The 19,910-nt window shown below is 49.4% G+C and overlaps 1 pseudogene; it reads right to left on the reverse strand.

Annotated features, from left to right (window-relative positions):
* Positions 1 to 4,987: 4,987 nt before the first annotated feature.
* On the reverse strand, positions 4,988 to 19,891 carry LOC136456054 (disease resistance protein RGA2-like; annotated as a pseudogene).
* Positions 19,892 to 19,910: the final 19 nt, after the last annotated feature.

Here is a 19,910-nt window from a genome sequence, read left to right on the forward strand (position 1 = left end):
CTCTGTTGGAAAGGTAACATCAGGGGAATAGAAACATATCCGTTTAATTAAAGTCTTTTAGCTAGTTGTGTCCTTAATTGTTGCGTCTCCATCTGTACGAGTGTAACGGGATCACTTGGAAATTGGAATACATTTTTTTCTTGTATTTTCTAAATGCTTAAACCAGCAAGCTACGGTGACAATTCCATAAAGAAAAGGAACTTTTGGGGACATTATTGATGCTGTAATTGCTGAGTAATTTCCAATGGGTTAATAATTTCTGGAGACAGTTCACACGTATAGACGCACATACGAACAAAAGAAAAATTAATGAGTCATTTGGCAAACTCGTGTCAAAAGATGAACTTAAGACTATATTTGGATGACCAAAGCTGAAATGATTCTTGTGGATGATGCATGTGCTATCACTTAACGGTTCTATTAGGAGCAAAGCAAAAATACCACACTAGTTGATCAGTGAACATTCGGCCCCACATGTACATTCAAATGATAAATATATCTCAGGAGTCAGGACCTAAACACTGGTGATACTGCATGCATGCCTAAGGGCTAAGGAAACTGATATAGTATATTTTTAGATAGCGAGCAGCAGCTTGACGAGGACAATACACACGAGCAGACGATTTTACGCAGTTGATGGTGAAATGGCAAAGTTATAGTTTAGTGGGTACCTTCGTGGTCACGGAGGCTGTCCAGTCGCTGCCGTAGGGACGAAGGGAGCGACTTTATACCTGGGCAGTCTGTAATTATAAGCTCACGAAGACATGAGTATGCTGGTGGCCCATTGGACGAGAAAGGCACTAGGCTTTCGCAACCCCGAAGACGGCGCATTCCAGCGTTTGGAGATCTACGGAGCCAGATTCCAGTGATCTCAACTTTGGGCAGCCTAAAATGTCTAGTGTTCGGAGTCCATCCAGTGGCCCGAGAGGAGTTGTACAGCCTGTTCATTTCGGTTGAAACAATCGTAGATTATTACTGCTAGCTGGTTTGGTGTGAGAAAAAAATATTGTTCTAGCTTATAATCCACAATCGTTTACGACCAAGCGAACATGCTGGTAGTTTGTCGCATTTCCAAATATCTATTTCCCTGAGTGATGGGGGAAGGTTGAGGCCTTGTTTAGATCAACTCCAAATTCCAAGTTTTTTCACTCTCTCTCCATCACATCAATTTTTAGCCGCTTACATGAAGCATTAAATGTAGGTAAAAAAAATAACTAATTGCACAGTTTAGTTCGAAATCACGAGATGAATCTTTTGAGCTTAGTTAGTCCACGATTGGACAATATTTACCAAATAAGACGAAAGTGCTACTATTCATCAGGTTGAAATTTTTTGCAATCTAAACATGGCCTGAGAAACTCCGCCTATGGTGGGGCGCCTTTGGTGTCCCAGCATAGCAGGTCCCAAGCCCTGGTAAAGGAGGAGGGTTGTGTTAGGCGTGGCGAGCCAATGTAAAAACTTAGCCACTTAAATGGAAATGAAACCCGAAAGAAAATCGTTGGGGCGTAACCCTCTTAGCGACGCGCCATATCGGAACCCGGGTATGGTGTTAAATGGGCAAGGGCCGGGTCGTCACCCCCGTGACGCGCCGTGTCGTGATCTGGGCATGGTGTCAAGTAACCAAGGATCGGGTCGTCGCTTCCTTAGTGGCGCGCTACATCGGCGCCCGGGTGTAGTGAAAAATGAGCAAGGGTCTTCGCATCAGAGTCGACGGGTGCTAAGGGTAAGGAAGCTAGTCGAACCAACTAGGATCCGTTTAGGTAGTTGGAATGTAGGGTCACTTACAGGTAAGTTAAGAGAATTAGTTGATACCGCGACTAGGAGACGTGTAAATATATTATGCGTTCAAGAGACTAAATGGAAGGGTCAGAAGGCGAAGGAGGTGGACAATACAGGTTTCAAGCTTTGGTATACAGGGACAGTCGCGAATAGAAATGGAGTAGGAGTTTTGATTGATAAGAGCCTCAAGAATGATGTGGTGGGAGTGAGAAGGCAAGGAGATATGATTATCTTAGTCAAGCTTGTCGTTGGTGATATGGTCTTGAACGTAATTAGTGCGTATGCCCTCCAAGTAGGCCTCGACGAGAGTGCTAAGAGACAGTTCTGGGAAGACTTAGATGGCCTGGTTAGAGCTATACCTAGTAGTGAGAAGCTTTTTATAGGAGGAGATCTTAATGGGCATATAGGTACTACAAGCGCAGGTTTCGAGACAGTTCATGGAGGTTTTGGGTATGGTAGTAGGAATCAGGAGGGGGAGGAAGCTCTAGACTTCGTGGTAGCTTTTGACCTGATGATAGCCAACACTTTCTTTAGAAAGAGAGAATCTCATCTAGTGACCTTCAGTAGCGGACAACACTGTAGTCAGATTGACTTTGTCCTCGCAAGAAGAAGGGACAAACGAGCATGCTTGGATTGCAAGGTGATACCAGGGGAGTGTGTTGTTTCTCAACATAAGCTTTTGGTGGCAGATTTTCATTTTCAGATGTGTGCCCATAGGGATAAACAAGCTAAGATTGAAAGAACAAAGTGGTGGAAACTGAAAGAGGAGATGTCAGAGGTATTTAGGGAAAGGGTTATCAAAGGGGGCTCTTGGAAGGAAGAAGACGACATAAACAATATGTGGGACAAGATGGCAACCAACATTCGAAAGGTAGCCTCAGAGGTGTGTGGAGTAACCAAAGGAAGGGGGCGTGAGGCTAAAGATACTTGGTGGTGGAACGAGGAAGTCCAAAGGGCTATTAAGGAGAAGAAAGAATGCTATAGACGCTTGTACCATGACAGGAGTGTGGACAACATAGAGAAGTATAAGGTGGCAAAGAAGACTGCAAAGCGAGCTGTAAGTGTGGCAAAGGGTAGAGCGTACGAGGATCTTTACCAACATTTGAGTACGAAGGAAGGAGAGAAGGACATTTATAGGATGACTAGGGTTCGTGAGAGAAAGACACAGGACTTCAACCAAGTTAAGTGCATTAAGGATGAAAGGGAGCATCTCTTGGTAAAGGAGGATGAGATCCGACATCGATGGCAAGAGTATTTTGACAAATTGTTCAATGGTGAGAATATGGACACAACCTTTCAGTTGGATGACTCTTTTGATGACACCAATAGGCGCTTTGTGCGGAGAATTCAAGAATCTGAGGTCAGAGAGGCGTTGAAAAGGATGAAAGGAGGTAAGGCGATGGGACCGGATGGTATCCCAATCGAGGTGTGGAGATGCCTCGGGGACATAGCTGTAGTATGGTTAACCAAGCTATTCAACCTTATTTTTCGATCGAACAAGATGCCTGATGAGTGGAGGAGAAGTATATTGGTACCGATCTACAAGAATAAAGGGGATATTCAAAGTTGTACAAATTACCGAGGAATTAAGTTGATGAGCCATACTATGAAGCTATGGGAGAGAGTTATCGAGCATCGCTTGAGAGCAATAACGCGGGTCTCTATGAACCAATTTGGTTTCATGCCCGAAAGGTCAACCATGGAAGCCATTTTCTTAATAAGACAAGTTATGGAGCGGTATAGGGAGAAGAAGAAGGACCTACACATGGTTTTTATTGACTTGGAGAAAGCTTATAATAAAATACCAAGGAATGTTATGTGGTAGGCGTTGGACAAACATAAAGTCCCAACGAAGTACGTCGGGCTCATTAAGGACATGTACAACAATGTTGTGACTAGAGTTCGAACAAGTGATGGAGACACGGATGACTTCCCGATTAGGATAGGACTACATCAAGGGTCAGCTTTGAGCCCTTATTTGTTTGCTTTAGTGATGGATGAGGTCACAAGGAACATACAAAGGGACATCCCTTGGTGTATGCTTTTCGCGGACGATGTAGTGCTAGTTGATGAAAGCCGGACAGGAGTGAATCAGAAACTGGAGTTATGGTGGGAGACTTTGGAGTCCAAAGGTTTTAGACTTAGTAGAACTAAAATTGAGTATATGAGATGTGACTTCGGCACTACTACTCGGGAGGAGGAAGATGTTAGTTTGGAAGGTCAAGTAGTGCCTAGGAAGGATACCTTTCGATATTTAGGATCATGCTACAAAGGGACGGGGATATTGATGAAGATGTTAGCCATAGAATCAAAGCAGGGTGGATGAAGTGGCGGCAAGCGTCTGGTGTCCTATGTGACAAAAGGGTACCACAGAAGCTAAAAGGCAAGTTTTATAGGACGACGATTAGACCTGCTATGTTGTATGGTGCAGAATGTTGGCCTACGAAAAGACGACATATTCAACAGCTAAGTGTCGCGGAAATGCGTATGTTGCGTTGGATTTGCGGTCATACAAGAAGGGATCGAGTTCGGAACGATGATATACGTGAGAGATTAGGGGTAGCACCAATTGAAGAAAAGCTTGTCCAACACCGGTTGAGATGGTTTGGACATGTGCAACGGAGACCTCCAGATGCACCGGTGCGTAGGGTTTCAACTCTAGCCTACCCTAATTTATTTGGAACTTAAAGTCTTTGTTGTTGTTGTTGTAAACATGGCCTGAGAACCTCTGACAAGCTGCCACACATCCTTAGCGATTCAAGGCATGGAAGGAAGTGATCCCTGGTCGATGAAGACAGCTGTGGTACAGCAGCTATTGATGCCATGACGTCAGTGCTAGGCCCTTCATTCAATGTCGGCTTGTCCTGTTGCTTGCCGAATATGGACTCAAGATTAGGACAGCGCCGAATCTGCATTGTCTTGAGAGATGCGGGCACGTTGAAGTTGGCTCCTTTCACAATCCTGTATGTCTAGAGACTCGAGGTTGGGCAGAAGTTGGCTCCTTTCTGATGCTGGTTGGCCAGGAGCAGCTCGTGCGTATCCAGTCAGATTATTGCAGGCCCAAATCACCAGATTCCTCAAGGATACCAAGCTCTGGAACTCCTCCTCCGGCCAGTAGACAAGTGCATCGCAGTAAATAAATGTCAGATCTTGGAGCTGTACAAAACTGTCCATACTGCTAGTGCGTTTGAGTGGAAGAGGAAGTGGCAGCCCCACCCTAGCTCCAGTCTTGTCAGAGTGGATTTAGTGTTGTTGCTGTCCGCCAGCTCAAACGCACCGTGCTCAGCTGGTAAGCAGCCTGTTCGCTTGCTCGTAAACGATTGTAAATTTTTAGTCGGAAATAGTGTTTTTCTCTCACACCAAACCAGTCAGCAGTAAATAATCCACGATACGATACGGCCTCCCGAACAGGCTGGAAGGCTGTTTCTGCATCTTTGGAAGACATCGCCAGTTTGGACAGTGAATCAATAACTCTAGGAATTGCCGCTAACAAGATCTGCTGGTGGCCGTCTCGTATTTCTAATGAGCTGAGCTTTGGTCCCTCAGGTAGAGTTGTCAACTCTGGGCATCCAACAATCAAAACAGTCTCAAGGTCAGGGAACGTCCACTGTTTACTATTAATTGCTTCCGTGACTCCCCAGCTCTTAAAACTCTTTAAAGCACAGAACGTGTCTTTAATTTTGGAAACAATGACCGTGTTGTAATATCATTACGGCCAATTGATGGTTCCAAAGATAATGTACCTGCTGGTAATGCTGTCATCTTTGGACAGTCACGAATCGATAACTCTTCAAGATGTGGGAACATCGTGTCTCCTCCTTTAGTTGCCCCCAACTTGTTCCCATCTCTCAAAATTCTCCAATCCCTTCAGTTTAAGTACCTTCAACGCCGGAAATGCTGAGCGTGCCTTTTCATAATCTTCACCACACAATTCTTGGAGCAATGGTCCTTCCGGTAGTGCTATCAGATTTTTGCAATCGAGAACTGATAAATCTTCAAGGCACGGAAATATTATCTGTTGTCCTTGAGTTGCTTCATCAGCTGACCCCCATTTCTGAAATTTATCTAACTCTTTTAACTTTAGCACCTTCAATGCAGGAAATGCTGACCATGTTTTGATATCACTACGGCCAACTGTTGGTGCCAAAGATGATGTACCTGCTGGTAATGCTGTCATCTTTGGGCAGTCACGAATCGATAACTCTTCAAGATGTGGGAACATCGTGTCTCCTCCTTGAGTTGCCCCAACTTGTACCCATCTCTCAAAATTCTCCAATCCCTTCAGTTTAAGTACCTTCAACGCCGGAAATGCTGAGCGTGCCTTTTCATAATCTTCACCACACAATTCTTGGAGCAATGGTCCTTCCGGTACTGCTATTAGATTTTTGCAATGGAGAACTGATAAATCTTCAAGGCACGGAAATATTATCTGTTGTCCTTGAGTTGCTTCATCAGCTGACCCCGTTTCTGCTATTTATCTAACTCTTTCAACTTTAGCACCTTCAATGTTGGAAATGCTGAGCGTGCCATTTTATAATGTACCCCCATAGAGTTCTCCGAGCAGTGGAGCTTCTGGTAGAGCTATCAATTCTTGGCAGCTGCCAATAGATAACTTTTCAAGATGAGGAAACATTATCTGGTGTCCTTGAGTGGCTTCGACTGCCTCCCATCCATGAAAGCTCTCTAGGTCTTTTAATTTGAGTATCTTCAATGCTGGAAATGCTGACCATATCTGACCGCATGATTGTCCAAGTGGTGCTGCTTCTGGTAATGCCGTCAGCTTTTCACATTTCTGAATACACAACTTCTCGAGATGAGGAAATATTACCCGCTCTCCTTGGAGCCAGTTTACTTCACACCATCTATCAAAAGCAGGCAGTCTGACCAGCATAAGCTCCTTTAGATTAGGAAAATTGAAGAATGTACCACCGCTGCACAAGCATTGCAATTCTTCTAGTCCTTCCAAACATAGAACTTGTAGAGCTGGTACTTGCCGCAGTGGTGGAAGATTCTTCGACTTCTTACAATCATAAAGATGAAGCTCAACCATGTTTCCCAGCATACCCATCCACGCCGGGAAACTGATTCCTTGGTAATCATTTATCCTCAGGGCCTCCAGTCCACGAGGAGCTTCCAGACCTTCTAGGACCTTGTCACAGTGTGGTTTCCCCTCCTCGGTAGTTGTCCATCTTAATGACAACGCTATGAGATCCTTTTTATTTGCAAGATTGGCCAGCTTCGCATCTGTTCCTTCTTTTACATTTTCGAGTTGACTAAGAAGCAGTGAACCACCAAGGTTATTTAAATGCTGCAGCTCTCCGATACTACTGCAATCAGACCCTACACCCACTACAAAATTAGTGAGTGTTTGCAAGGAAGTGAGTTGCCCAAGCTTTGGCGGCATGCCCTTCAACTTCCCACATCCGTGAGTGTAGAGGTGCCGAAGTGCAGTCATGTACTTTATTTGCTTTGGAAGCCGGCTAAGATCCTCACAGTAAGAGACATCCAACGTATGCAGATGATATAAGATGCTTGTATCTTCTGGAAGTGACTCTATATCACTCCGTGAAACATCAAGATACCTCAGGTGACGTAGATACTTTGGTTTCAGTATGAATGTGCCCTTACTTTGGAGAGAATAATAAGGCTCGCATAGAGCTGTACTTTTCTACATGATGTAGCGTACTTTTGATTCTTTCACATAGTAGTGTTTGGATAGCTGGAGATCTCGTCTTCAGAGAACCATTCAAAATGGCCTCTGGCTCATCACACAACAAAGCTATATGGCGACAAGTGCTTTGAAGAAACTCACTCTGCTTTGGCTTCTCATCAGTTATGGTAGCAACTTCATTTTCCATGGCAGACAGTGCCACATCATGCATGAGATCATGGATTTTGCATGTAGTCCTAGGGCAATACCAATACACGTCCTTGTCCTCTCTATCCCCTCTGACTTGCTTCACATCTTGAAAGAATGACCTTGAGACAAGCTCCTCGAAAATGTGTTTACCAGTGGTTTCAAGATGAATGTCTTTTTCTTTGGGAACAAAGCCATTTGCCATCCATAGTTGGATCAGGGATTCCACATCAATCTCATGGTCCTTGGGAAACACAGCACAGAAAGCAAAGCATTGTTTCATATGCGATGGCAGATCATCGTAACTGAGCTTGATAATAGGCAGGATTTTATCTTCCTTGTTATGGGCGATGCTTTTGCTTAGGATAGCCTTCCATTCTTCTGGACTTGTCTTGCCACATAGCACAGATCCTAGTGCATTTGCAGCCAAGGGAGATCCTGCACATCTCTCCACAATGCCATCAACCAAGGCCACTGATAGCTCAGTTGGCCTATTCTCTTGTGAACCGAATGCTTTAGTCTCTATAATTTTCTTTATGACTCCGGTATCTAGAAGTGCAATGTCATGGGCTTCAACTGTACCCATTAGTTTCGCAACTCCTTCCTTGCGAGTGGTTGTCAATACGACACAACCGTTCCCACCATGCTTAAGGCTGGCTTTTAGCTTTTCCCACTTGTCACTGTCCTCATTCCAGACGTCATCCAACACAATAAGATATCTGTGTGACAAATAAGCCTGGCATCAGTGCGTGGAGAGCACAAGAGATTGCATGTTTTATGCATGTTGTAGAGGGTAATGTGCAACTCAGATTGAGCGTGGTGTTCACCTACAGCTAATTTAACAGTCAGGTTTGAGGGCCAGTTAGTTTTTGTGGCCTTCGAGCTTCGTAAGACAAGTGGAGTGACAGAGAAATGCTTAAAATGAAAATTACATGTGACCTGGTGGGGTTTGTATGCTCTTGTTGATTAGTAGATCCTCCGTCCAATAAAGAGTGCAATTCTGGGTTTGAACTAAGTCAAATTTTATTAAATTTATGAACATAGTATAAATAATTATATCTCGTCGTAAGATTTCTTAGTCACGTTGGTGTTTTGGTTAATGTGGAAGGAGCACAACAGGCACGTCTTTGATGTGGTGGTTCTATATTGGTAGGCGTTCTGGCACTAAGGATTAAAGAGGAGGCATAATGCTAGGTGCAGGCTGCCTATGGATGCTTGCGGTAGTTGTTTGCTTAGGTTCTGATGCACAGTTTACCATTTACCATAGGTCCTTTTTAGTTGTTGTTGAGTACTCTCTCTCTCTCTCTCTCTCCTGTTCCTGAATAAATAGATTGCTTTATAGGTCAGTATTCGTGTTGTCCAAACATCATGCTCATTTGGAAATGTGTGTATAGTCGCAAGTTTCCTTTTTCTCTTAATTAATGTGCATGTTCCTGAAAAAATCATTTATATCTCCAAATAGATTTATTCTGAAAATAGACCTCATGATTCGGTACCATGTGATGGGATAAGTCTTTGTGGTCTTTGTGGGGCTGTAGCGGTCTTTGTGGGGTTGGCTGCAACAGCATCTTGACTGAGAGGACAGCATCATTGCAGCTGTCTTGACTGAGAGGACAGCAGTAGCATCTTAGCTAGAACAGCATCTTAGAGGACAGCATATTAGCATCTTAGACTAGCATCTTGGCATATGCTTGGCTGGCTAGCAGCCTATAAATATGTATCTCCAACCTCTCAGGTTGGCATGGCATTGAGAAATAAACCAGAAAATTATCCTAACTCCTAGTGTCATCCTCTCTCGATGAGAGTAAGAATTCTGCTACTACCAAGAGTGAGAATTCAGCAACTAACAACTGGTATCGGAGCTGTACTATCCTGTAGCCTGAGCATCTCCTGATCATCTCCTCTCCCAGCCACACAACAGCCCCAGCTGCGAGCAGCAGCTCCGGCGGCTCCTGCTCACTCCTCCCCCGTGCACTCGTCTGAAGCAGCCCTCTCCCCATGCAGCAGCCCCCCGGTAGCGCGTCATGTCCGCAGGGCAGTCTCAGCGCTCGGTCGCCTCGAGCACGCGGCGTCGGCAAGAGGCCGAACTTGCCGCGGCAGAGGAACACGAGCGAGCGGCGGCAGAGACCGCTGCGGCGACGGTAAGGGCGTCGAGGCTGGCAGCGGCGGAGCTGGCAGCAGCCAGAGCGGAGGCGGAAGCTGCGGCGGCGGCGAATGCAGCGCGTGCGGCGGCAGCGGAGGTCGAGGCTCTGCGCGGCAGCATCGGCAGCTCCATTTTCGCTGACGACACCGCCGACGCGGACCTCGAGCTGCTAGAGAGGGAGGCAGCGCGAGCGCGGGCGGCGCAGTGGGCAGCCGCGCACGCCCACGAGCGTGGCGGCAGCCCAGACAGGCGCGGACGCGCTGGCGGCGCTCCTGGAGGAGGTGCGCACAGCGGTGGCGCTCCTAGGGCAGCCGCGCACGCCCACGAGCGCAGCGATAGCCCAGACAGGCGCGGACGCGCTGGCGGCGCTCCTGGTGGAGGCGCGCACGGCGGCAGCGCTCCTAGAGGAGGCGCGCACGGCAACGGTGGCGGACGGGTCGATGGAGAGCGCGACCTTCACAGGCAGCGTGGCTCTCTCTCCCCGGATCGGTACCGACGGGTCGATGGAGAGCGCGGCCTTCACAGGCAGCGTGGCTCTCTCTCCCCGGATCGGTACCGTGGTTACCACGGGCTCCAGGCTGTTGTCAGGGACGTCGGTCCCGGCGGTGGGTGGCCTACCCTCACCAAGACCAACTACGTCGAGTGGGCTGCGGTGATGAGGGTAAAGCTCCAGGTGCGACACATGTGGGAGGCAGTCCGATACGACGACGTCGACTACGACCTAGATCGACGGGCGCTGGATGCCCTCATCGCTGCAGTCCCACTCGAGATGCAGTTCTCGCTTACCAATAAGCGGACTGCCAAGGAGGCTTGGGACACCATCGCTGCGGCATGCATCGGCAGCGACCGCGCCCGCAAGTCCACACTGTAGGCACTTCGCAAGAAGTGGGAGAACCTGGCCTTCAGGTGAGGACGTTGATGACTTTGCTCTCCGTCTCAACACTCTGTTGTAGAAGATGGTGCAGTTCGGCAATGACACCTACGGCGAGGAGAGAGCTGTCGAAAAGCTCTTTCGCTGCGTCCCCGAGAAGTACAAGCAGATGGCTCGCTCGATCGAGTCCCTGCTAGATCTCTCCACGATGTCGCTCGAGGAGACGATAGGTCGCCTCAAGGTTGAGCCACAGTCTCTCTCGGGGCCCATCACCACTGGCGGGAAGCTCCTTCTCACTCGGGAGCAGTGGCTTGCCAGCCAAGGTGACCGGAAGAAGGGGGAGCCTTCTTCCGTGATAGGCGGTTGCAAGCATGGCAAGCCACGCAAGGCGCGCAGAGACACCTAGGCCGGGGCGTGAGGACGTGCCGAGGATGATGCCCGCGGAGGCGCCCAGGGCGGCGCCGTCGGCAGGCACAAGCCGGCACGAAACGACGCCTACCGCAACTGCGGCCAGCTTGGCCATTGGGCCAAGGACTACCGACAGCCACGACGTGGCCAGGCCCACGTCGCACAGGCGGAGGAGGAGCCGGCTCTGTTCATGGCACATGCAAGCATCGAGCTACCTCCAGCAGCACCGGCCGCAGCAGCTCTCCTCCACCTTGATGAGCCAAAAGCACACGCCCTCCTCGGTGACGGCTCCAGCAACGACAAGACTGACGGGTGGTGCCTCGACACCGGCGCCACCCATCACATGACTGGTCGACGGGAGTTCTTCATCGAGCTTGACTCTAGCGTCCGAGGCTCTGTCAAGTTTAGGGATGCCTCCGGCATGGAGATCAAGGGCGTCGGCTCCGTCATCTTCACCGTCGTGTCTGGTGAGCACAGGCTGCTCACCGGAGTCTACTACATCCCCGTGTTGAGGAACTCCATCATTAGCTTGGGACAGCTGGATGAGAACGGTTCGCGCGTGGTGGTTGAGGATGGAGTCATGAGGATTTGGGATCACCGTCGTCACCTTCTTGCCAAGGTATCCAGGAGCCCAAATCGACTCTACGTCCTTAACGTGCAGGTGGCACAACCCCTCTGTCTCGCTGCTCGTCGGGACGACGAGGCATGGCAGTGGCACGAGCGTTTCGGGCACCTTCACTTTGAGGCTCTGAAGCGGCTCAGTGCCACGGAGATGGTGCGAGGCCTGCCGTGCCTCAACCATGTGGAGCAGCTCTGCGACGTCTACGTGTTGACGAAGCAGAGGCGACTCCCCTTTCCCCAGCGGGCGAGTTTTCGAGCCAAGGAGAGGCTCGAGCTTGTGCACGGGGACTTGTGTGGCCCGGTGACACCGGCCACACCGGGAGGACGACGCTACTTCCTGCTGCTCGTCGACGACCTCTCCCGCTACATGTGGGTGATGGTCTTCGGCAGCAAGGGAGAGGCTGCGGATGCCACCAGGCGCGCGCAGGCTGCTGCGGAGGCGGAGTGCGGCCGCAAGCTGCGCGTGCTATGCACCGACAACGGTGGCGAATTCACGGCAGCTGAATTCACATCGTACTACGCTAACGAGGGCATTCAGCGCCACTACTCCGTGCCGTACAGCTCACAGCAGAACGACGTCGTCGAGCGGCGCAACCAGACGGTTGTGGGGATGGCTCAGGCCCTCCTCAAGCAGAGGGGGATGCCGGCTGTCTTCTGGGGAGAGGTGGTGGTGATGGCCGTCTACATCCTCAACCGCTCGCCTACCAAGGCGCTCGACGGCAGGACTCCGTATGAGGCTTGGCATCGGCGCAAGCCGGTGGTCTCCCACTTGCGGGTCTTCAGCTGCCTCGCGTTCGCCAAGGAGCTTGGCCACATCAGCAAGCTCGACGATAGGAGCACTCCGGGAGTGTTCATCGGCTATGCGGAGGGCTCGAAGGCCTACCGCATCCTCGACCCGAAGACACAGCGTGTGCGTACGGCGCGCGACGTTGTGTTCGACGAAGGGCGAGGATGGGCGTGGGACAAGGCGGTGGACGACGGCTCGGCTCCGACGTACGACGACTTCACAGTCGAGTACGTCCACTTCGAGGGAGCTGGGAGAGTAGGCAGCTCTTCTTCGGCGAGCGCGTCTACCCCAGTCCCCGAGCCTTCACTGACCCAGGCGCCTACTACTCCGACAGCACTACGCTCTCCAGCCAGGACCTCGGCTGCGATGAGTTCTTCGCCGGCTCCACCACAGCCGGCAACGCCACGCACTCCAGCACCGACAGGCACCACTCCGGGCACGTCTACTCCACCACCAGCTCATGTCGAGCACGGCCCGATTGAGCTCGCTACTCCACTCTCTCACGATGAGGAGCGCATTGACGCGTACCACGACGGCGAGCCGTTGCGGTACCGTACGATGGAGAACCTTCTCGGCGACCAGCCGGTGCCGGGACCGGTGCCTCACGACCTGAGGCGCAGTTGCACCTTGCGTGTGACGACTGTGAGCCTCGGTCGTTTGCAGAGGCCGAGAGACACACGGCATGGCGTGCCGCGATGCAGTTGGAGATGGATGCAGTTGAGAAGAACCGCACCTGGGAGCTTGCTGACCTTCCTCATGGTCACCGCGCGATCACCCTTAAGTGGGTGTACAAGCTGAAGAGGGATGAAGCCGGTGCTATCGTCAAGCACAAGGCTCGCTTGGTGGCATGAGGTTTCATGCAGCAGGAGGGGGTCGACTTCGACGACGCCTTTGCTCCCATGGCACGGATGGAGTCTGTGCGACTCCTCCTTGCGCTAGCTGCCCAGGAGGGCTGGCGTGTTCATCACATGGACGTCAAGTCAGCGTTCCTTAACGGCGACTTGAAGGAGGAGGTCTACGTGCACCGGCCGCCGGGATTTGCGATCCTCGGCAAGGAGGGCAAGGTGCTCCGCCTACGCAAGGCCCTTTATGGCTTGCGGCAGGCACCGAGGGCGTGGAATGCCAAGCTGGATTCCACGCTAAAGGGGATGGGCTTCGAGCAAAGCCCGCACGAGGAGGCCATCTACCGACGGGGCAGTGGAGGAAATGCTCTGCTGGTGGGTGTCTACGTCGACGACTTGGTGATCACCGGCACCAAGGATGCGGAGGTGGCGGCATTCAAGGAAGAGATGAAGGCCACCTTCCAGATGAGTGACCTAGGACCTCTCTCCTTCTACCTGGGGATCGAGGTGCACCAGGATGACTCCGGGATCACGCTTCGACAGACCGCCTACGCTAAGCGCGTCGTTGAGCTAGCTGGGCTCACCGACTGCAACCCAGCTCTCACTCTGATGGAGGAGAGGCTGAAGCTGAGCCGCGACAGCACGACGAAGGAGGTGGACGCTACGTAGTACCGGTGTCTTGTGGGGAGCCTTCGCTACCTCGCCCACACACGGCCGGACTTGGCATTCTCCGTCGGCTACGTTAGTCGGTTCATGCAGCGACCGACAATAGAGCACCAGCAGACTGTGAAGAGGATCATCCGCTATGTTGCAGGGACTCTCAACCACGGCCTCTACTACCCTAGGTGCCCTGGGGCGGCACACTTCATCGGGTACAGCGACAGCGACCACGCCGGCAACATTGACACCAGCAAGAGTACGAGCGGGGTCCTCTTCTTCCTCGGCAAGTGCCTCGTTAGCTGGCAGTCGGTCAAGCAGCAGGTGGTGGCCCTGTCCAGCTGCGAGGCCGAGTACATAGCGGCCTCCACCGCTTCGACTCAGGCACTCTGGCTCGCTCGACTGCTTGGTGATCTCCTCGGCAGAGACACTAGGGCGATGGAGCTCAGGGTGGACAGCAAGTCCGCTCTGGCCCTGGCAAAGAACCCCGTCTTCCATGAACACAGCAAGCACATCCGGGTGAGGTACCACTTCATCCGAGGCTGTTTTGAGAAAGGAAGCATCAAGGCGAGCTAAATCAATACCAAGGACCAGCTTGCGGACCTGCTCACCAAGCCCCTTGGGAGGATCAAGTTCCTTGAGCTCTGCTCCAGGATCGGGATGGTTCAACTTTCCCACAAGACGACACACAAGACTTAGGGGGAGAATGATGGGATAAGTCTCTGTGGTCTTTGTGGGGCTGTAGCAGTCTTTGTGGGGCTGGCTGCAGCAGCATCTTGACTGAGAGGACAGCATCCTTGCAGCTGTCTTGACTGAGAGGACATCAGCAGCATCTTAGCTAGGACAGCATCTTAGGACACATCTTAGAGGACAACATATTAGCATCTTAGACTAGCATCTTGGCATATGCTTGGCTGGCTAGTAGCCTATAAATATATATCCCCAACCCCTCAGATTGGCATGGCATTGAGAAATAAACTAGAAAATTGTCCCAACTCTTAGTGTCATCCTCTCTCGATGAGAGTAAGAATACTGCTACTACCAAGAGTGAGAATTCAACGACTAACACCATGAATATTAGTATTTTGGCAATTTGGTTAAACTCGAGATTGATTCAACTAAAAAAAGCTAGAATTGTAAATTTTTAGGACGGAGGGTGTAAGTTTGAGAAAAATATTCTCCATAAAAAGAAAAACTTTGAGAAGGACATGGGAGAGAATACACTTTACCTCTTTCCTTCAAGTATATCCTGGAGCTTCTTTTGTGCCTCCTCAAGGTTCTTCTCAGTGCTATTGCAGATCTTGTTTGCAAGCTTGAAAACATCAAACTCGTCTGACACGTAGACCCACTTGTGTAGCTCAAAATGCTTCTTGACATCAAGGTGGTTGTAGATGAGCTGAGCTAGGGTAGTCTTACCCAACCCACCCATTCCAACGATAGGAAGGACAGTGAGCTCTGCGACGTTAGCCCTATCAATCAGGATCTTAACAATCTTCTGCGTCTCTGCATCTCTTGATTTGGTGCCAATATTACCAGAGTCAATAAGGATGGAATCAGTCTCACGCCACTGCTTGGGTGCTGGTGCTTGGTTTTGATAGTTGAATCCAAATGTATTCATTTCAGTCACAAGGACCTCAATGGTCTGCACAATCCTGCGAAGCTTGTTGCCCATTTTATTACTGAATGCAACGCGGTTGTGAGTAGGAAAGAGCTTTACTCCCTCGAAACCAAGCTTGCGGATGTGCCCCTTCTCCTTGGCTTCACGACGGAGCGCCTTGTAGTTGAACTCATCAAAGGCTTCATTCGCCTCGTACGCCACCGTCTTGACCTCCTTGAGCCACGCCTTCACTCCTTCTCGGTGCCTCGCCTTCTCCTCGGCATCGGTTATGACGTCGAGGATGGCAGGCAGCTTGCGCATGAGGATCTTGTGCTGCTCCTCCATGCCCTCCATCACCTTGTACTGGTCCAGGAGGTAGCTTGATGCCTTCTCCTTCACCAGGGACAGCAGTGGCCCGACCACCATGCTGACCACCAGCTCCACCATTGGAGCAGTAGTCAGAGCTCACGAGAACACACGCTCAGAACGAAGTCAGGGAAACACCGCTGCTGAGCGCAGAAGAGAATGGTCTGAGCAAGCGGTTTGGAGGCAGATGGAGAGGAACACCAAGCCTTGATCTACATTCCTGGAGTGAAGGCCTCGTTGCATCGTTGCATCGTCTTGCTCATTGTTCTCCATTGGTTCAGGTGAAGAAGTTGCACCTGTCATTTCATTGTTCATTCCTGGAGTGAAGGCGTTGATATTTGAGGTTACCGTCTCTGTGTTGTGCATTGCCTCCTGTGTTGCATAGTCCTGTGCATCCTCTACGGAGAATGGTGAGTTTGCTGTGTTGATATATGCCGCCACAGCATGATGTACCTGCCAAGTATTCCATGTTTTCCTGCCAAATCTTTGATCATTTCGGGCTTTCCATATATACCACATAGTTACAAGAATTTTTTGCATCAAGGAGTTATCAGTTGAATCAGTAATAAGTACTGAAAGAATAACCTGTACTCCATCATCCTCATTTGGTAAAGTGTCAGTTCATAGAGGTGGAGTGGCTGAAAACCAAACTGCACGAGCAAAATCACAGTGAAAAAAATAAATGAGCATCAGTTTCAATTAGTCCACAGGTGCTGCAATGCTCGTCAATGTGTGTTGAATATCTTGCTGCTCGGCATCCGGTGGCAAGAGCTCTGCGTATAAGTCTCCAAGTGAAAGTCTTGATAAGTGGAGGAAGGTTTTTCAGCTTCCACATTCGTTGAAGGATCTGGTTAGCCTGTTGCTGTATGCTCCTTGATCCTGTGAGCGGAAGCTGAACCTGAGCCTGCAAACTTAAAAATCTGTAAATATTTTTAGTTGTGCAGTCGCTTTTTCTTGCCGAAGTCCATCCAAGGATGTCATGGTGCTGGCTGTCCACCGTTACAATTTGGGAAATAATCTGAACAGCCTGAGGATCAAAGATGGTGGAGAGGAGATCCAGGTTCCAAGTATGAGTATTAGGGAACCATAGATCAGAGACCACGCTCGGAAGAGGAGAGTGAGTGACAGGCAAGAGAAGGTGGTCGTGAATGGAGTTCCAGATTTGACACCAAGGAGAAGACCAAATAGAAGTGTTGCCATTATGAATTTGGTAAATCACATTCTGGACAAGATCATTTTTAATCTGAAGGATAGAAGACCAGAAAATAGAGCGAGGCCCATCAGCTCTAGCCGTCCAAAACGAGGTGGAGTGGAAATATTTGGCTTTTAAGATGCTGGTGAGAAAGGGGTTTTTGTTGGCGGCAATGTTCCAGGCAGCGTGGGTGATCAGACTTTTGTTGATAGTGAAAAGGTCTCTGACTCCGAGACCCCCATTTTCTTTGGGTTGACAAATATCTTCCCAGGAGCGGCAGCCCACCAAAACCTCCAAATGATTCCAGTGATCTTTTCAACAAAAGTTTTGGAAAAAAGAACAGTGGACATGTAGTATATAGGAATAGAGGCAAGAGCAAATTTGATGTAGGTGAGTCTGCCAGCATGGTTAAGCTTATTGGCTTTAACAGTGGTGAATTTGGAGCGGAACTTGTTGAGAATGAAATCATAAGCCTTATTCCTGTCCCTGTGACTAAAAATCATTGGACGACTAAGGTGCATAGTATTAGGAAGAAAAATGTTTTTAATTTGGGATCCGGTGGCACTGTCAACATTCTTGCTAAAGAGGATGGAAGATTTTTGGAAATTAGAAATTTGCCCGGATAACTGCGAGAATTGATGGAAAAGGGAATTAATAGTGGAAGCCTCAGCAACAGAGGCTTGACCACAGAGAATCAGATCATCGGCAAAAAGGAGAGAGTGGATGGGTGGACAGCCGGGCCCCAAGCTGATGCCTGAAAAATTCCTGTTCTGCAATTCAGCTTGCAAAAGAATAGACAGTTCATTAACTGCAATGACAAAAAGATACGGTGACAGGGGGCAGCCTTGACGAATGCCACGTTCAGAGCGGAAGGAGGCAGAAGGTTCACCGTTAACCAGTACAAAAAAAGACGGCGATGAAATGCATGCCTGGATGAGTTTAATGAAATGACCATGGTACCCTTGACGATGGAGGGCCGACTCAATGAAACCCCATTCTAGCCTATCAAAAGCTTTAGCAAGGTCTAATTTTAAGAGAAAAGCTTTCTGATTCCAGTTTTTAAGGTTGAAGGAGTGAATTATTTCCTGGGTGATGATGACATTAGAAGAGATATGCCTGTCAGTAATAAAAGACGCCTGAGCATGATTAATTGTATTAGGAAGGTGAGGCTTTATTCTATTAGCTAGAGACTTAGCTATAATTTTGTAAATGACATTACAAAGACTTATGGGTCTAAAATCTTGTGGAGTTTGAGGTTGATCTTTTTTAGGAATGAGGGCAATATAGGTTTTATTGATGTCATCGCTGAAATGTCCGGAGTAGAAATCTGTTACCAGTTTACTGACGTCCTGTTTGATCCACGGCCACACCGATTTGTAGAAGGCTGCGTTGAGGCCATCGGGTCCCGGGCTGGCATTGTTCCTCATCTGTTTGACAATTTCATATAATTCCTGCATATTTGGAATGGAGTTAGTGTAAGTGTCATCAGCTGGGCAAACCATAGAACCTGTGGAGAAGGCAGCAGTGACATCATGGGCAGGACTGTGATGGTTGTAGGTAGCATTGGGTGCATGGATAGGTAAAGCAACAGGGGAGGGAGGGGGCTGCTGGGTACTGGTCGGTTGATTGGTAGGCTGATTCTGGGAAGTGAAGATGGATTGGAAGTAGTGATTGAGGGTATTAGCTAGCTGGTCAGGAGTGGTGGATAAAGAGCCGTCACGATTGTGGAGGTAGGTTATACGGTTACGTCTATTTCTTTTAATTATGGAGTGGTGGAAGAAAGTAGTATTGCGGTCTCCATTGACAGCCCAATCCTTTTTAGCTCTCTGAAGGTGGTAAATCTCATCTTTGGCAAGGAGGTCGTGGTGCTGCTGCCTGCTGGGTAAGGTGGCTTTGCAGAGAGTGGTTTTGCTGGTTGGGCGGGTTAGATTGAAGCTGGAGAAGCTGGGTCTCAATTAGCCTCTGATCTTTGGAAATGGAGAAAAAGAAAACCAAGGTTGGATGTGAGTTAGAGCGGCTATATTCAGTCCTTTTCTTTTCATCTTTGTTTTAGTAGGGTACTGCAGTTTCCTTTTCTTCTTCGTTTTAGAAGGGTAGTGTTGCAGTCAACAGTTCTCAGATCCATGCAAGTATTGCACTTGCTTTCAACTTAATGAAACGGCAGAACACCTGGCCATTCCGCTAAAAGAATTTGTTGTACCCAGTCTGCCAATACAAACTGGAGATATCCAGCCTGCCACTAGTGGCAATGGAACAACTAGGGACTCCAAGTGCTAGCAAATGAGGTATAAACAAAATTCACAAAAAAATAAAAATAAAAATAAAAATAAAGAAGAGAGGTATAAACAAGAATCAAGAATTATACTACTTCACCACGTAGGAGCAAGATTATTACCTGCTTTGGCACCACCTCCGTCACGAACATTGACATGATTGCGACCCATGAGGGCAGTCTGTTTACACTCGCCATTGTCCTGGATGTATAATCCAACCACCCTGCTGGCATCTCCCGGGCGGTAACAGACATTTCGTCGAACACCAAACGAGCAAGGGGACTGGAACCACCACCTCCACTCTCGTGCGCGCGAACCACCTTCCTCGAGAGACAGGTGATGGGGGTAATGGCTGTCTGGTCTCTGGTGTGGGCGGCAGGTCTACTCTCTCCGTTCTGGATGGGGAAGCGCAGAGGGGCCAGCGGCGACTCGGCCCGAGGCGGTTGAGCTAACCAATGGCCGTTCGAGCTGAGAAGATGCCCGTTTCCATCTGCACAAAGGCGTCCGGACCCACGAG

This window comes from Miscanthus floridulus, chromosome 6, assembly GCF_019320115.1.
Source record: "Miscanthus floridulus cultivar M001 chromosome 6, ASM1932011v1, whole genome shotgun sequence".
In the NCBI taxonomy this organism is placed as follows: domain Eukaryota; kingdom Viridiplantae; phylum Streptophyta; class Magnoliopsida; order Poales; family Poaceae; genus Miscanthus; species Miscanthus floridulus.